We start from the raw sequence: 19,382 nt of genomic DNA, 5'->3' as shown, positions 1-19,382 counted from the left end.
CAAAACCTGCATATATATATATATATATATATATATATATATATATATATATAAAGTATTCCCATTCATGTTTACATTCTATACATGCCTGAGTTGCTTTGGACACCATTGGTGCATACAACGTAATTTAAAGGGAGTGGGTGGCACTGTGGTCTAAGCCACTGAGCCTCTTGGGCTTGCTAATCAGAAGGTCGGTGGTTCGAAACTGAGCAATGGGGTGAGTTATGATGGCCACATGACCCAGAAAGCTGTCTGTAGACGAATGCCAGCTCCCTTGGCCTGAAGCAAGATGAAAACAACACTGCATATTTGCCTTTGTCTGGATTTAACTGTCCAGAGGTCCTTTACCTTTTTACCTTACCTTTACCTTGCAACATAATTTAACATCAGAGAACTGATCTGCAAAAGAACTTATAAAATGTACATGGGTCATTCAGTCTGTGAAGTGCAACACACACACACCAGGCGAATAAGCCCTTGGCCTTTGAACAGACAGTTGCTTCACTAATATGGCATTAACATCTCACTAATATTTAGTGCTCTAATAACACTACAATGATGATACAGGTAATTAGGCAGCTTGCAAGGAGCCTAAGATCCATAAAGATGTGGCAATTATTTTTGTTATCCTTAAGACAGCAGGTTCATTCAGGGATACAACCATTCACTTATGTAATTAAATTTTAGAGCCTATACAGCGTCTGTCGAGCATTTTAATTATGTTCGCCATCAGTTGCCAGCATCTTGGCTTGTTATGGGGCAAATGAAATGTTATCATAAAAGTTTTCTCATTCTGTTTTAAATGTAACTTTGGAAATCCAAATGGCTCAAAAGAGTAAGAAATTTTAGACTTTTTATTTTTATTAAAGGCATTAACCCCACAGAAAACCCCACACAGGTACATTCACAAATAATAAAAGTATTCCTAAAATGGAAGCACCTCAAGTTGATTTTTGCCATGCTTGCTAACTCGTGGCAGAAGGGAATAAGCTTAAGGAAGCGGGAAATGTTGTGCCACAGTAATATATTCAATTGTACCAACCAGTCAAATGTTTACTGTATGCCACAAATATTAGTCCATGTACTCCTATATTTAGTTCATCACGAAAAAAAATTCATGATCCATACCTTACACATACCTTCTGTACTTGTAGGTTTCACATGAGCTGTCAAAGTTATATCCTAAAGGTCACATATTGTTTAGGATGTTCCTCTGGAATAATTGTTCCTTGATTATTATTTTTTTAAAAATACCAAGATTGTAAAAAGGTAAAGGTAAAGGACCCCTGACAGTTAAGTCCAGTCATGAATGACTCTGGGGTTGCAGCGCTCATGTCGCTTTAACGGCTGAGGGAGCCAACATTTGTCCACAGACAGTTTTTCCGGGTCATGAGCAGCACATGGAAACGCTGGAGCAGTACCGATTCATCTGTTGGCAGTAGGTACTGCTCCAGCGGGAAGGTAAATGGCGTTTTCATGTGCTGCTCATGACCCGGAAAAACAGCTCACCCCGTCACAGGGATTTGAACCGCCGACCTTCCAATCGACAAGCCCAAGGCTCAGTGGTTTACACCACAGCACCACCCGTGTCCCTAAAATTTCTTAATCTTTTGAGCAATTTGAATTTCCAAAGTTACATTTAAAACAGATTGTAAAACGTAAAGGTAAAGGGACCCCTGACTGTTAGGTCCAGTTGTGGACGACTCTGGGGTTGCACGCTCATCTCGCTTTATTGGCTGGGGCAGCCAGCGTACAGCTTTTGGGTCATGTGGCCAGCATGACTAAGCCGCTTCTGGCAAACCAGAGCAGTGCACGGAAACACCATTTACCTATAGTACAATTATCATCAAGAGCAAAAGATACCTAGGAGGAATTTTTAAGCACTGTCTGAAAGACCACATGACTGTCATCATATTATTTGCTTCCTGGTGGATTTACTTTATGGCCCATGTTAGTTTTAGACTTCAGTTTCTTATTCTCAGGAACATCAACCCAGTTCTGCTGATGCTATCATGAGTTTTTGTACAGAGATATTTGTTATTGGAAATTGTGCTTCAGTATATGTCAAGGTGATGGATTCAGTGAAAGCTTTGTCAGGACAGGTTGGGTGAAACGGGCTGCAAATGTGGTGCTACACCACAAGACTTGATATGTTAACAGTGAGTCTGCTGATCTTGCAACTTGGCAAGACAAATACAAAGTGCATCACTTTGGTATCAAGGTCCCAAAGCCTTGAAAAGGATTTAAGAAGATTCATAATAAGCCACACCTCCCTTTAGCAGTGAGGTAAATGCCTAGGAAAGACTCACTTGTCTGGCTAAACTTTAAATATTCTAAAACATGATCAGCAATACTCTGCTTTTATGCATATTTTCTAAACTGTTATGAGAGCCTGCAGAGAGTTAGAATCAGAGTGAGAATGAATTTCAAAGGTCACCTTTCAGTGCAGGAAATCTACTCCTACAGCACCCCTGTGGGTCATTCAGCCTCTGCTTAAAACCCCCTAATGAAAGAGTGTCCATCACCTCTTGTGGCACTGCCAAACAGCTTGCACCAGCAGGAAGTTCTTCTGAAAGTTTAGTCAACAGTGGTTTGGGTCCTACTTTCTGGAACAGCAAAAAAAAAATTTCATCCATCACTTATCTTACACTCCTTCAAATATGTAAATATGGCTGTCATATTTTGGGTTATTGGGTTGTTGATGCTTTTATTTTTATTAATTTTTTGTGGTTTTATATTTTGATTTTATTCTGTGAACTGCCCCGAGACCTGTGGGCATAGGGCAGTATGTAAAATATAAAATAAAAATAAAAATATCCAGGCTAAATATACTTGATTCCTTTGAACTTTTCCATTGAACTTGATTCCCAAGTTCCTCACCAACTTCATCACTGTACTGTCAACAAACCTTAAAGTGCAGCTAAAAGCAGTCTTCTTAACATTTCCATTTGCTTCATTTTATGAAGTAGCCACTAACTATGCCTGAAAAGTATGTTTTCTTGTAAGGTGGTTCACGCTTTGGAATTTTCAGATTAACACTATATACTTTTCATTCTCGGAACCATCGTCTTACTGTCAGATAGTGTTTAGCCAAAATCAGGGAGGTGTGTAGCATAGTGTTTAGGCACTGGCTATAGACGTTTTTGTTTAGGAAGGCTTTCTTGTATAACCCAGTCATTTATGGAAGATCAATTTCATATCTAAATAATAGCTTTTTGTCATTTTTAGAGCCTGTGTGGATGGTTTTATTGTTTTTTAGAGTTAGATGATTTTATTTTATTGTTAAGAGTTTGGGCTTCTGTGTTTTATTCTGCTTTTACCCAGTACATTGCTTTATGCCATGATGTAGTTTCTAAATTTGCTTAATAACAACAACAAATAATAGCTGAAATATTTGGGTAAACGTGGAATAGGAAGCTATTGAAGGAACAGTGAAGAAATATTGTAACACGGAACAAATAAAAACAGATAGCTGTTTGTAAATGGCAAAAGGAAAGTTGTGGATAGATACAGACAACATATGTATTCAATATACGGTATATGGCATCAAACTCACAATGAATGCACAAACTGCACAAGTAAGCAAATCAATTAAAAAGATGCAGTCCTTTTACATTAGGATGTGGATGACAGTCATATCGATATTTCCAAATTAATACAGCAAGCCATGGGGATAGTTCTAAAAAGGTTTTCTAACTTTGTGTCACATGACCACCAACTGCAACGAAAGCCACATTTATTCCAAGCAAATAGGTCTAGGCTTAACAAAACATGCAAGGGACGCGGGTGGTGCTGTGGGTTAAGCCTAGGACTTGCCAATCAGAAGGTCAGCGGTTCAAATCCCCGCAATGGGGTGAGCTCCTGTTGCTCGGTCGCTGCTCCTGCCAACCTAGCAGTTCGAAAGCATGTCAAAGTGCAAGTAGATAAATATGTACCACTCCGGCGGGAAGGTAAACGGTGTTTCTGTGCACTGATCTGGTTCGCCAGAAGCGGCTTAGTCATGCTGGCCACATGACCCGGAAGCTGTACGCCAGCTCCCTCGGCCAATAAAGCGAGATGAGCGCCACAGCCCTAGAGTCGGCCACAACTGGACCTAATGGTCAGGGGTCCCTTTACCTTTACCTTTTAACAAAACATTTGCATTGCCTAATGACACAATGTATCTGTGATAATTGTTGATAGGGAAAAGGAGGAGTCAGGGCTATGCTACATATAACAGTTTTAGTAACTGTGATACTATTTCAATTTCCATAAGTATAAGTGGCAAAAAGTGTTTACAGAGCGGCTTCAAGCTAAACCAACCATCCAAGAGCTGTATGCAAGAACCGATCTTACAAAGACATTGAAATTTGTAAAGCACATCACATTAACACTACAGATCCCTTCACCGAAGCTTACAAAATTAATGTACTTCATGGTTAGTTTTCAAAAAGTTAAATCTGTGTATTACTAAAGCACAGCCCTTTTCCAAAAAAAAAGATTAAAATTTGATGCATAAGAAAAAGAAGCATTTGAAATGAAAAAGTGTACACATAACCTTCAGTTTGATCTGTAAACAATACAACACACAATGTAAAAGAAGCTTGTAATACCTTACTGCAATATTCCAGATTTTAGACAGCCCTGGCCATGAGGCAGCCATAGGTCTTGAACAGTGCAACACTGGAAGTCAGTTCTCTCTCTACCAGCTGATGAACATTTGCATTCTTTCTTCTTCTTTTGTATTTTGAAAAAATGGAATTTATTTTTCATCTTGTACAGTGGTACCTCGGGTTACATAAGCTTCAGGTTACAGACTCCGCTAACCCAGAAATAGTACCTCAGGTTAAGAACTTTGCTTCAGGATGAGAACAGAAATTGTGCTCTGGCAGCACGGCAGCAGCAGGAGGCCCCATTAGCTAAAGTGGTGCTTCAGGTTAAGAATAGTTTCAGGTTAAGTACGGACCTCTGGAATGAATTATGTACTTAACCTGAGGTACCACTGTAGTCAGATACACACTTCTGATTAGAAAATACATGAAAGCTCCACTGAAAACAAATGCATGCTGAGTGAGACTTAGACAGGCATTCCATTAAAAAACAAGGAAGTACTTCTAAGGCAATCAATCCTAATTCCAATTGGCTGCAGCTAGTATGACCAATGGCCAATGATGATGGAAGCTTTAGTCCAAAGTATCTGGATAGTATGCAGTTGGGGGAGACTGCTACATACCCTTTCTCTCTCAAAACATATAGCAGTGTGGGAGCCAAATCCTTTGCCTTCTGAAATTGCAGCTCAATTACACCTGTTCAAACTCTATACGTGCACATTTCCATCTATAACTCTCATCTGTTCAGAGAAGTCACTTAAACATAGAAGACTACATACATTTCTCCATAACGACCCCATTTTTTAAAACACTTTTCAGACACAGGAAGCTCTTGATTACTTTTTGGGTTGCTTCAACTCTTGAAAACAAGCTGGAACAGTACATAATCTTTATGTCATGTATAAATCTCCATCTTTGAACCAGACATTTAAGATAAAAGTACTCATGAACCATGTAAACAATTTATCATTCAACAAAACTCAATTAGTTCAAGCAACTAATTCATTCTCTAGAAATAATCTGGCCCAAACAAAAATTGTGGAATTATGCAGTGTGTGCTCCTCTGTATCTGTTAGAATAAGCTGCTTGCTTATGCTGTGCAATTTCCTGTTCCCCAAAAATGATTAAACACAATGTGCCTTTTTCTTATCTCTTCCTGCCCAGCCAAGTCAAAAGGTATAGCTCTGTGTCATACCTGATATGCCACACAAAACCAGTCAAGTCTCTCATACTTAAAATCACAGCAGTAATGGAACAGTACAGGATATTTCATTCAAGGTCAGGAAGGAAATAAGATCAAGATAATAACTTCTGACTGTGTGATTCCGTCACCTCTTTTTATAAATATTTTTGAAAAATGTTTTTTCAGGCTACTGATAAGCTCCTGGCTACCAGTGAAATAAACTGAAAACAAAAATCACATAAACCATGATAAAGCACCAGTAAGTGCTTAAACGAACCAAGTCTTATGATTTTATATTAATGAGAAAAATATGGGAAAGTTAACAAAATAAGAGATGCTTACCTTGGCTCGCCTGATGGTTCAGAGTTTTGATACAGTTTCCACGCCCCTCAGAGCAACATTAGAGTGAAGACAAGTTCCTCAGGTTGCTGCCAATGAACCGTCTCAAGTTTCACACAGTCTTAATCTTCTGCGTTTACAGACATGTAGATTTCCCCCCTGAGGATGACTATAATGTCCTCAATTTCTTTAAGAGTCATAAAACAAAAGAGAGAGAAGAAAGACAGAAGGTGTGGTATTAAATTCTAGGGTCGCTTGTTTGGCTGATTCAGAGCAGAATGTAACAGAATACTTGATGGGAATGTACTGTCATGCAGGGAGAAAAAGCCTGAAAATCCATCACGTTTTGAGGGAAATCTTTGAATTCAAGAATTGTGGTGCATGTGTTATTCTGCCTTATCTGTGATACTAAATTAGGAAATTGACGTAGGCTAAAATGATGTGCTTTATTATAATCGGGGCTGGTCACCGTAAGATGGCAATGCTGGAAAACATTTACCGGTAAATAGAGCATTAAATGCAAATTGCTGTGTATTGCTCAAACGGCATGGTTCAAAATAAGAATCAAACTAGAATAACTAAACCAGAGTGAACCACTTCTACAACAACTTTCATTCGGAAAAAACAATACAGTGTAGTTATTGTGACACTTTTTTGAGGCAATGATAAATAATCACAATGCATAGGGAAGACTGAAATGGAATCTTTATAGAGCGAATCCTATAATGCAGTGGGTGGCATTGTAAGGGGAATGCAAGCAGATTAGTATTTGCAGAACTCGCCAATTTAACAGCCAAAATAAGGGACCAGGATGAAAAAAAGATAAAGGGCTAATGGAACTCCTTTTGGGGACTATTTTTTAAAAATATGACACCAAAACTAATCTACAAGTAGAGGTGATCCTATGAACAACAGTTAAATACAATGAGGGATAAAAAGCGGAAAAGTAGGGTAGACTAATAAACTGATATGCAGTATCACTTGGATTACCAACAATGCCATGGAAGGTCAGGTTGGGAAGTCATTATAAAAATCATGAATGCCAGTGAATTATGAAGTGTAAACAAAAAAAAGTAAAATGCCAAATATGTAAATAAATGGGAAGGCAAGCAGAGCACAATTTACAGAAGAGTAAGAAATGTAATATGTCAGGAGTGACTATCTTCTTTTGGCCTGAGGGAAGCATGGAGGGTTGCCCACCGCTCTAATGGCTGCATGCTAGTGATGGGCATAGCTGAAGTTGGAAATGCACATTCAGTCACATTCACCACACATACAGGCACAGTCAGCAGAGGGTGGAGGGTTCTTCCCCATTGCAGAACTTAGCTATGAGGTGATTGTTTCAAAAATTGGGCACCTATTCTTAACTGAAGATTCCCTCTGGAACTGCACCATCGTTAGAAGGACTTAGCCTTAGTGAGGGGAAACGGGAAGACGAGCTCCTTCCTATTTCCTGTGCCTAAGACAAGTGTATTCCTAGAAGTAGTACAGTGGTACCCTGCAAGACGAACGCCTCGGAAGACGAAAAACTTGCTAGACGAAGGAGTTTTTCGTTTTCTTAGCCGCTTCGCAAGACGCATTTCCCTATGGGCTTGCTTCGCAAAATGAAGCTTGCCCCGCAAGCTCCGGGGATAGCGGGGAAGCGCAGCGCGTCTTCCCCGCTGTCCCCGGACCTCTTTTGAAGCAAGGGGCGGCGGGGAGAAGATCGCTTCTCCCCGTTGCCAGCCCCACAATCTACGGGGACAGAGGGGAAGGCGCGCGCACCTTCCCCTCTCTCCCCGGACCCCTTTTGAACCAAGGGACGGCAACGGGGAGAAGTGATTCTCCCCGCTGCCCCTTCCCTTGCTTTAAAACAGGTCACGCGCGCCTTCCCCTCTGTCCCCGGAGATTGCAGGGCAGGCAACGGGGAGAAGCAATCTTCTCCCCGCCGCCCCTTGCTTTAAACAGGTCTGGGGACAGAGGGGAAGGCGCGCGGCGCTTCCCCTCTGTCCCCGGACGGTCTCCATAGGAACACATTGATTGATTTTCAATGCATTCCTATGGGAAACCGTGCTTCGCAAGACGAAAAACTCGCAAGAAGAAAAAACTTGCGGAACGAATTAATTTCGTCTTGCGAGGCACCACTGTACTGCTTTTCAGAGTTAAGAAGTGACACCCAGTTTTCTAAAAGAGTGTAGTGGGTGTGTGGTTTTGCCACCCCTACTGATTCCTGCTTGTGGGTTTTTCACAGGTATCATGTTGACCACTGTAAGAACAGGATGTTGGTCTAGATGAGCCTTTGGCCTGATCCAACAGGCTCCTCTTACATTCTTATATTCTTATGTGATTACTATGGAGCCATTTTTCACAGATATAATCCCCCCCTCCAAGTGGGCTTCTTAAGGGCTTTCAAAATTTATTTCTTTACAGTAAATGAACAGCCACAGCCCCTCATTTTGTTGTAGATCTCATATATGCAAAGTTCAGATTTATTGGAATACGAAATGACGAGCTCATAATGTTTAGGTATATACACACGGAACATCATTTGGCAGTCAACAGTTCCCTAGATTGTTTAACAATCCATTTTGCAGACTGTTTGCTTAGCTCAGTGTGAGCTATGATTAGTTCCATGGCTGCACCAAAAAAGATGGAATGTTAAGGCAATAAAATATGCTTCAACCCCAATTACAAATCAAATAAAATACAAATGTTTCTTTGCGGGGGTGGGGGTGGTTAAGAGTTATCTCATTATGTTTGTAACTGCTAATTCTGAATCAACCTGAGAAGAGTTCACCAACCAGAGATCCAAGACTCAGGTTTATCTGGAAGCACCATAAGCAGCATAGACCCCTCCCTGTGATCAGCAGCAGACAGCATGGGGGGGGGGGAGTGTCTTTGGCATGATCTTGATACAGTTCCATCCCTCCAGCAGTAGGCTGAAATAGATATACACCCAATACCTGAGCCTACACCTGTAATCAATAAAGTGGTGGCCATTCTTAATTCCAGACTGCTTGGCTCTCCACATGTTTGGGGACTACAGTTCCCATCATCCCTGACCACTGCTCTTTTTAGCTAGGGATGATGGGAGTTGTAGTCCCAAAACATCTGGAGAGCTAAATCTGGCCATGCCTGGTTTATACTCTCTCACTTCACCACAGTCTGAGAGTGGGGAGCAGAGCACTGCGACTGGGACCACAAAGCAAACCTCTAGGTCCTGAGTACAGGAATAAAGCTTCCTTCAGACCTTGCCATTACCATGACAGGGATATAAGCACAGCAGCATAGTGAATGCCAGCCATATTTCCAGAGTATACACTCGGTACAGCAAAATTTTCATTATTCACACAGAAAGTTAAAGAATCGTTCCAATCTCTCACCAGATAAAGCAGGATCCACAATCCACAGTATAATCACATCACAGCTGTGGTCAACAGGCAAGTGAACATAAAAAATTAAGAACTGTTTTGGTGGATCAGGCTAGATTGGTCTAATTCACCTTCTTTAAAAGATTAAGTTGTTGACTGGTATTCCATTTTCTCATTTTATAAAAATTATCACAAAAATAAATTCACACAACCAATTTAAAGCATCAAATCATCTACCCGCTCCCCTTCCACCCTTTCTGTGGTTACTTATCTTTTTTTACCTCGGCACTGGTTAATTTCTGTTTTGTAACGTGGATGGCAAAACTACTAAAATGGCTTAATAAAGCATGCAAACTGGATTAATGAAAAACTCAAGAAAGCAAATGAATTAACTTTGCAGCAGGCTTTACATTGAATGGTTATAAAGGTGCTGTGTGGTTTAATCACTAGATGGCACTGGAGTTAACTGTGGAGATAGGAGTAACTCATGGGTACATTTGGGGAATTTACACTCATCCCTTAACAGTGTATTGTAGCATGATCAGAAACTAGTGAGACCTGGAAGCCTGAATTGTTGTTTTTGCTATGTTGAAGCAACAATAGACATAACTAGAGAGAACAAACATTTAGTACAGCTGTGGGAAATCTGTATTCTTTCAGATCCTGTTGGACTCCATCTCCCGGCCCCAGCCAATATGGCTAATGGTCAGGGATGATGGGAGTTGAAAATCCAGGTTTGTCAAATGCAGATGGTGTAGCTGATCCACATTTTGAATCCATGTAGCTAAAGCCTCTGAGGCTGCTTTGGTTGTATCTGTTGATATGAATTCAAGCGAAGCAATGTTTGTTTCTTGAGGTTTTAAACTCTGTCCCCATCCTTCTGAGAGATCCTTGCCATGTTGATGGAACAGCAATTTTGCTTTGAATCAATGCAGCTATGTCCCGTCCCTCTGCAAAAGGTTGCTCACCTGCTAGCAATATTCCCTCTGCCATTGCCACAATTTGAGCAGGTAGGAAGAGACTGTGAGCCTTCTTAATGGAGTGGGGAATGGACTGTGCCAACACAATGGTCAGTGATGTCACCTTCTCCTCACCCCATAGATTATTGTAGTGGATCTATGTGGAGAGCCAGTGTGGTGTAGTGGTTAAGAGTGGTGGACTCATAATCTGGAGAACCGGGTTCGTGTCCCCACTCCTCCACATGCAGCTGCTGGGTGACCTTGGGCTAGTCATATTTCTCTGAAGTCTCTCAGCCTCACTCACCTCACAGAGTGTTTATTGTGAGGGAGGAAGGGAAAGGAGATTGTCAGCCGCTTTGAGACTCCTTAGGGTAGTGATAAAGCGGGATAGCAAATCCAAACTCCTCTTCTTCTTCTCCTTGACTTGAATTAATAGAATCAGGAAGGGACCCCAAGGGTCATCTAGTCCAACTCCTTGTGATGCAGGAATTTCCATAAAATCATAGATGACAGATGGTCATCCAACATCTGCTTAAAGATCTACAATGAAGGACAATCCACCACCTTCTGAGGGAGTCCGTTCCATTGTCTAACAGCTCCTACTGTCAGAAAGTTCTACCTGATGTTTGGTTGGAATCTCCTTTCTTGTAAACTGAAGCCATTGGTTTGGGTTCTCTACCCCCTGGAGCAGGAGAATCAAGCTTGCTTCATCTTCCATGTGACAGCCCTTGAGATATTTGAAGATGGTTATCATATCTCCTTCTTTTCCAGGTTAAGCATACCCAACTCCCTGAACCGTTCCTCATAAGACTTGGTTTCCAGACCCTTGATTATCTTGGTTGCCCTCCTCTGCACATGTCCCAGCTTGTCAATATCCTCTTAAATTGTGGCACCCAGAACTGGTCGCAATATTCTAGGTGTTGTCTGACCAAGGCACAATAGAGTGATACTATTACTTCCCTTGATCTGGGCAATATACTTCTGATGATGCAGCCTAGCACAGCGTTAGCATTGTATTTTATTCTTTTCTTTTCTTGCTGCATCACACTGTTGACTCATGTTAAGCTTGTGGTCTACTAAGATCCCTGGACCCTTTTCACATGTACTTATGGCAAGCAAAGTGTCCCGTCCTGTCCCGTCCCCCCAATATTATGTTTGTGCAGCGGGTTATTCCTGCCTAAGTGTAGAACCTTGCATTATCCCTATTGGAATTCATTTTTTTTAGTTTGGGATCAGTTCTCCAATCTGTTATGTTCATCCTAACTACTGAGTCAGAGAGATATCCTGTACTTAAGCACACTGAGTTCAGTAGACCTACTTCAATTTTTAATAGCACTGACTATCACCCTCAGTCACTTGATAGCACACAACCACACTTCCCTCTTGTTCCTCAAGCTCTCATAGTACAGTGGTACCTCGGGTTAAGAACTTAATTCGTTCTGGAGGTCCGTTCTTAACCTGAAACTGTTCTTAACCTGAGGTACCACTTTAGCTAATGGGGCCTCCTGCTGCCGCCGCGCGATTTCTGTTCTCATCCTGATGCAAAGTTCTTAACCCGAGGTACTATTTCTGGGTTAGCAGAGTCTGTAACCTGAAGCGTCTGTAACCTGAAGTGTCTGTAACCCAAGGTACCACTGTATAGGACATTATAAAAGTCACTGCTCTATTCTCTCTTGGGCCCATTTCATGTATACATCCATGCAAGCCTAAGTTTTCTATGAGGTATACAGCAGGTTTCAGAAAGTCACAGCCCTTTTAGTGTATTCCCTATGTAATTCACATCTCTATCCAAACCAGGTGATTCCTTCCTCTCCCAAGAGCTTGTTCCCCATACCAGACTATCCAGGAGGGCTCCCTGACCCTCCAGAGAGGCATTTTGAGGGAGCAAAGATAGCTGCAGGTATAAGACAGAGCCAAGAATACTTCCTTCTGTAAACATTCTTCTGCTCACTTATTTTAGGCTCCAAACATTTTTGTCAAGAAAGCAAATTTGAAAATAACACTGAAACCTCCCCCATTGCACCAGGAACAAGGTCCAGCCATATGCTATTAATCACATTGAGTCATCATTAAACATAAAGAATACAAGTGACTGTGTCACTTTGTTGTTCTGTGAAATCTTCTCTTCTCCTGAACCTGAATGGCATAAAAAAGGTGAGCCTCCAGTCCTAGGGAAAGAGCAGATAATTAAACTCTCCATGAAATTGGCAACAAGTAATTGGAAAGTTTGATGGCTCTAGCTGCTTGGCAGGTCAGACTTATTCTGTAAAATTAATTAATTAAATTATGACTTTGCCCTGCAAGAAAATGACAGGAAGGGGCATGGATCTACAGATATGAATCTAATGAGGTGCTGCAATTCTGCTTCCTTCCTTCCTTTATGTCATTAAGAACACCCCAAAGGCGCCTTGATACAATGAAATAAAGACACGGGTTAATGGTGCTCATTATTTGATTTCATTCTCACCAGTTTCATGCATATGCCTTCTTCCCAAGAGAGAAAGCACTCCTACACTGATGAGGAACAGGTATGCTTTGTGTTTAATTAAAAATTAAATCTTAGAAGTGTTCTATGCATAAATGTAGAAAAGTCAATATGCACATGGATAGGGGTGGTTTAATAGACACTAGGCACTTGGACTTTCCAAAAGCTATTGATAAAATCTCTCATAAAAGATGCTTTAGTAAGTTCAGTAGTCATGGGATTAGAGTACTAGTCATAGAAGGATCATAGATGTCTCATAGAATAGTAGTATTGGAAGGGACCCAAAGGATCATCTAGTCCAACCCCCAGCAATGCAGGGATATGCAGCTGTCCCATGTGGGGATCAAAATTGTGACCTTCGCATTATCAGCACCATGCTCTAACCAGCTAATGGAGCCATAATGACTTCAGGAATCAGAGAGTAGGAACCAGTGTCCGTTCTCACAATGGAGAGATGAAAGAAGAGGGGTTGCCCAAGGATCTGAATTGCTACTGGTGCTTTTAAAGTTTTTCATAAACGATATGGATTTAAGTGTACACAGTAAGAGTGCTGAGTTTGCAGGTGATATTAGATTGTCCAGAGGAGTAAAAACAAAAAGGGATTGAAAGGAGCTTTGAAAGTATCTCCCCCAAATAGGCATTAAAATGGTTAAGTGATGCATATTTGTGCAAAAACTCCTAACTTCACATATGTGTTAATGGAGTCTGAATAGGTAGTGACTGACTAAAAAAGAGATCTTGGGGTTGTGGTGAATATCTTAATGTTGACTCAGTGTGTTGCAGCTGTCAGAAAGGCAATTTCACAATGGCATTATACAAATCTCTGTTGTCATCACACTTGGAATACTTTGTGTAGTTGTTGTTTGTTTAATTTCTATACCACCCTATACCCGAAGGTCTCAGAGCGGTTCACATAAAGTTCTAGTTACCTCAGCTCAAAATGGATACCCACACTTTCAGACGAGAAATCTTATTTGCAAAGCTGAGTAAACTTAGCATTCACATTCAGTCAAGAAGCAACATGGGTTTTGTCTCTGAGGTGGGGAAGGAGAGGGAGAGAGATGGGTGAGGGGAGAAAGAAATTTCTAAGAAAGCCTTTTAAACAACGAGCAATACCAAACCAAAACACCAAACTGAATATTGTGGAAGAAAGTAAACTCTGCTTAACTTTTCTGATTGCAACTATGATAATGTATTACTCATGTGAAGGGGTTTCATACCAAGGCTAGCTGCATGCCCCTGATGTCCACACACTGTGGATTTCATATTTGGCATAGCTTTCTGCATGTTTTCCACATTTATCTCAGGCTGTAAGACACATAAATAGAATCTGCCGGCTTTAAACCACATGAGATTTAAACCATTATTAGCCTCTCGCCAGGTAATCAGAGAAGTAATTCTTAAAAGAACCCCTCTTTTACAACTATGACAGAGTTGGTTCTTAGCCAGAATCTCAAAAAAGCTCAGCTTGCGATGAACTCATTTTGAAGATCTGCCCAAAAGTATCACAATACAGAAGCTGCTGGGTGTCAAGCTCTTTTGAGCATTTTGCTCTATACTTGTCCTATTTTTGCATTTGGTCAAGAATAGCATTTCCCCTCGTAATGTCAGGTCTTGCTCTTGATTCTGACATCCCTTGTATATCCTTGTTGGGGGTCTTCTAGCACTTTACCTCGCTACCCTATTTCAGAGATACATACAGCTATTCAAGTCTGGCTGTTAAAACCTCTCAGCAGTATGTTCATGAGGAAAAGGATTTCCATTGTAAGAATCAGACAAGGAGTTTGAAGGATTTCATCTTTCTTGCTATAAAGATACTCTCACCTACTCTGTACAGCAAACAACAAAAAGGAGTGGAAGAATAGTGTGATCAGGCTTAACTTGAATCTGGTTTAGTTTCTTGTAAGTCTGGGACAAGGGGAACAGGCAGGCAAGCCCATAACCACCTTTATCACAAAAGATGATGATGATGATGATAATGATGATGATGATTGCTATACTGGTGTGCTCAAGCCAAACTCTGATCATGGCAAGGGGGTGACAAGGCATAGCCACATTGCCAGGGCCCCATCATTAAGTATACATTTCCCATAACTTTTCTGTCTTTCCAAGTTTTACCAGTTCATATTTTCCCAACTCAGAAAAGAGGGACAAAAGAAAAGAGTTTTGGGGGTGGTTTTTTTCCCTCCCTCCCAAATTGTTTTTGGTTGTGTTTTGAAATTGCAAGTGTTTTTAAAAGTTTTAGATGGATAATAATAACTGAGACTAATATGAAAGTAGACAACAGCGCATGCTACACAATGCAGGGAAAGGAAGACATCCATTAATCTGTAGAAACAGGAGCATTTAGAACCTCTGCAGTAGGAAATACTTCTTTTGAAATGCACAGCCAGCTCTTCACGGCTGATTAATACCAATGTGTTTGCAATTGATAACTAAAGGTGGGACATGAAAATTAGGATTTCCATAATTGCATCCCCCACTACTTTCCTGTCATATTTGGTGTCCCATGCGATGTTTCAAACTTAAAAGCATCCAGCGTAAAATGATTCAGCAAATGAACAACTCCAGTGGACAGCTCAGCTTCTCTTCCGCATGATTCATTACAGTCCTGGGTGTTATTTGACTAATTAACCCTTCACTGCTCTTTCCCTTGTAAATAACTAAAGTGTGTTGAGGAACCACATAAATGCTCATCCTTGGGTAAAACTAATGACAAAAAACAGAATAGTAGGCATCTAAATCCTCCAATGTCACAAATTGTTCTGCAAGCAGATCCTAACAGAACTGAACAAACTTTGAACATAAAACTTGTTTGCTAATATTTGGAGGCTTTTTACATGGCTATTCCTTTCCAAACAAAAAAGTTCTGAAAGCATATCAAATATAAAGAAATCAATGTAGAACTGTAATGCTGCATGCTTTAATGTCAGTAGTTAGCATAAATGTTTTTCAAGGAGCAAACTTTTTTTCCTAGCCACTCACCCTTGAACAATCAGATACAGCTAAAAAGAAGCCTACAGCAATGTATCTGCATAGTAACTACTCCAGACAATTCTCGGCAACACTGAAATAAAGTTTACTGACCCAAATTCATCTCAGATGTAACTTCTGACTTCAGCATGCTTTTCCCAGGAAAAAAAATGTGCCTAGGGATAATGTTCTTTCAAACTGCAATGCTATTACAACTTGTAGAAATGTCAATGAATGCATGTTCAGTAGACAATAGCTGCTAAGTTGGTCCCAAAGATTAAGGAATAAAAATAGGCAAAGTGATGTATTTAATTAGAATAAATTCTTTTGTTTCAGGAACATACAGTGTCATGACCTCAGGGTCAAACAGTGGCCAAGACACTGAAACAGAGGCTGCAGAGTCCCTAGCTAAGGAATCAGAATGGGTTCTTGGCTCTAAGCCTGATGTTGATGAACAGGGAGCCACTAACCCAGAGGTTGGCAGGTGAGAGTCCCACAGTACAAGGCTGAGAGACCCAGAACTGGGATGCTTATTGCCCTTCTGCTGGGTCAAAAGAATCAAGTGTCTCCCAGACAGTCTTGTGAATCCAACAGCACAGGGAGTGTAGCAGGTGGCAGGTCAGGAGTAGGACTCGCCAGCAGGCCAGAAGGATGACTCTTTATGGACTGTACTTCTCACAAAGGGGCTGCAGTCTAGGAGATAAGGGGGGACAGGATCTGTTTTTCTTTCCCTGTCCTGAATGGGGTAACTGTGCCCCTGAAGGACCAGGTGCGCAGCCTGGGAGTCATTTTGGACTCACAGCTGTCCATGGAGGCACAGGTTAAATCCGTGTCCAGGGCAGCTATGTACCAGCTCCATCTGGTACACAGGCTGAGACCCAATCTGCCTGCGGACTGCCTCGCCAGAGTGGTGCATGCTCTGGTTATCTCCCACTTGGACTACTACAATGCACTCTACGTGGGGCTACCTTTGAAGGTGACCCGGAAACTACAACTAATCCAGAACGCAGCAGCCAGACTGGTGACTGGGAGTGGCCGCCAAGACCATATAACACCGGTCTTGGCTCCCAGTACGTTTCCGAGCACAATTCAAAGTGTTGGTGCTGACCTTTAAAGCCCTAAATGGCCTCGGTCCAGTATACCTGAAGGAGCGTCTCCACCCCCATCGTTCTACCCGGACACTGAGGTCTAGCACCGAGGGCCTTCTGGCGGTTCCCTCACTGCGAGAAGCCAAGTTACAGGGAACCAGGCAGAGGGCCTTCTCGGTAGCGGCGCCCTCCCTGTGGAAGGCCCTCCCACCAGATGTCAAAGAGAACAACAACTACCAGACTTTTAGAAGACATCTGAAGGCAGCCCTCTTTAGGGAAGCTTTTAATGTTTGATGTATCACAGTATTTTAATATTCTTTTGGAAGCCGCCCAGAGTGGCTGGGGAAGCGGGGTATAAATAATAATAATAATAATAATAATAATAATAATAATAATAATTATTATTATTATTATTATTATTATTTCCCCTCCCTGAAGTCTCCCCCTGTGGTGCTATGTAATTCAAGAGCCCCAAATCTTAGCATGTTATAGCTATATACAGTGGAGGGTGATAGTGTTTCTGGAGCAAGAATCACCAAGCTATAGGGGCCGGGTAAGCACATTTGCAAACCGGAGAAACTGTTTTGGGCACCACACACACACATACAAGCACACAGTGCAATATTTCCTATTGGCTACAATAGTATCATGAACACTTCTGCCCAAGGTATAGAATTGCAGCAGGAGTCAAGGAACAGTAGCCGCTCATCCACTTCCCCTCGTTTTAGCAATGACAGGAATGAGGAGCAGTTACGAGATTGCGGGCTGGAGAGATGGCAACTCTCCCAAGAAGCACAGAAAGGCTTCAAAAGCAGGAGAAATCATATTTTTCACCAGAAGAGGAGGCAGTTAATCCTCTGAGTCCAAAGAGCAGACGTATGGGAAAGGTTTTAGACAGGAGACAAACCAATAAACGGAGGGGTCACAGATTCAGGATATTCTGCGAACCAGGAAGCATTCCTCAGAAGGGTCAACTGACTTGTGAGGTGCGAAGGCTCCAGTTGAGCCTCTGAGACTGATTGTTTGTTTTGCAATAAATCTTCAAGGTACTTATGACTTGAGTGCTGTCTTATTGGGACGGCAGCCTGGGCTCCTGAGAAATAGAATGCTTCTCTCAAGCCGTGGAGCAGGCAGTGAAAGGAGACTTAGGCAGGCTTGGCGGTGTCCCAGCTGCAGCAGGCCCCCTCTCCTTGGCCATGGAGCCAAGGAACTTGCGCGTCCCGGGACAGCAGGAGGCTCTCCTTTTCATGTTCCTGCCACGGTGTGCACACCTTGCTCAAGAACACACTCTGCGAGGGAAGCCCCAGGGAAGGACTGGAATGGGCTGGGGAAAGTCTGGGTGTCCCTTCAATGACTGTGTGGAGAAGGAGGAGGCGCCACTACAGCCCCAAGGGCCTGGTTCAGGAGTGGCTCACCTCCGCGCAGGTCCAGAAGATGGCAGTCACATGACCTTGGCGAGAGAGCCTGTTGTGGGGGTGCTGGGTTGCCTTCTATACAGGCATTTTGTAAGGACTGGTGAGACAAGGTATACAAAGTGTATTGACCTATGTAGTGAAAGTGCTGCATAAATAATAATATTGGTGCAAATGCTTGATACACAGAAAAGGTTTGCCATGCAATGATCCATTATATAATCTAATTGGTAGTAGTTAAAATCACATATATCATCAGTTCCTGAAATAATTTGCTTGATTACATTTATTGCAGAGTATTTTGTTTCATGTTTTTGTAATGATGAGGAAAAACAAATGTACATGTACACAGTTGGTATCGCCATGAGCTGAGCTTATTTGATGTGGAAACCTAAAGTTTAATTGCTTGTTTTAAATTTGGCTAGTAAAAAATGCATACTGAAACATTACTCTTTTAATTATATTAATTTATAACCGAAGAGCGAAATTTACAAAGGCAATAAAATTAATTATTTATTTGCCCATTACAGCTGCATATATATTACCCAGTTAATTAGCTTCCTTAAGTCTCTGCCCCCCCCAAAAATAAAAAAATAAAAACAAGCTTAAACACTGATTTATATAAAGAGTACACACTGCCTCCTTACACAATGCCTATTCCAGCTGGTTCCTTGCATTTAACTCAGCTATATGAATTAGGCTTCAGTTCTATATACACTTAACTAGGAGAAACAGTTTGACAAGGGGACACAGTCTTTGGAAATGTAAATCATTTTGTCTCATCCAAATCCCAAAAGAACTCATTGCTGTAATTCCAAATATGCACCCCCAGGATTTGCCATTACATGCCAGCATTTTTCCTCACCTTTCATACTGTATGTCCAAATGGGCATCCGTGCTTATTTCCAGGGTCCTTAGGAAACTCTCTGTAAGACATCTCCTCAACATGGCTATGCAACTCCTGGATGGTTAAGTCCAGTCAAATTTGACTATGGGGTGCAGAG

At 41.6% G+C, this 19,382-nt stretch overlaps 1 protein-coding gene across 1 annotated transcript in view; it reads right to left on the bottom strand.

Moving 5' to 3' along the window:
- The window catches only part of SGCD (sarcoglycan delta), a 398,371-nt gene that overhangs the window by 255,160 nt on the left and 123,829 nt on the right, over positions 1 to 19,382 (bottom strand). The window contains exon 3 of the mRNA XM_083488523.1: positions 6,115 to 6,298. The gene's annotated coding sequence lies outside the window, so the exon portion shown is untranslated. The remainder of the gene's footprint in view (positions 1 to 6,114; positions 6,299 to 19,382) is intronic.

The sequence above is a fragment of the Podarcis liolepis genome (assembly GCF_965112155.1).
Source record: "Podarcis liolepis genome assembly, chromosome: 2".
Lineage (NCBI taxonomy): Eukaryota > Metazoa > Chordata > Lepidosauria > Squamata > Lacertidae > Podarcis > Podarcis liolepis.
The sequence above is the reverse complement of the archived record's forward strand: the minus strand, read 5'-3'. Positions and strand labels throughout refer to the sequence as shown.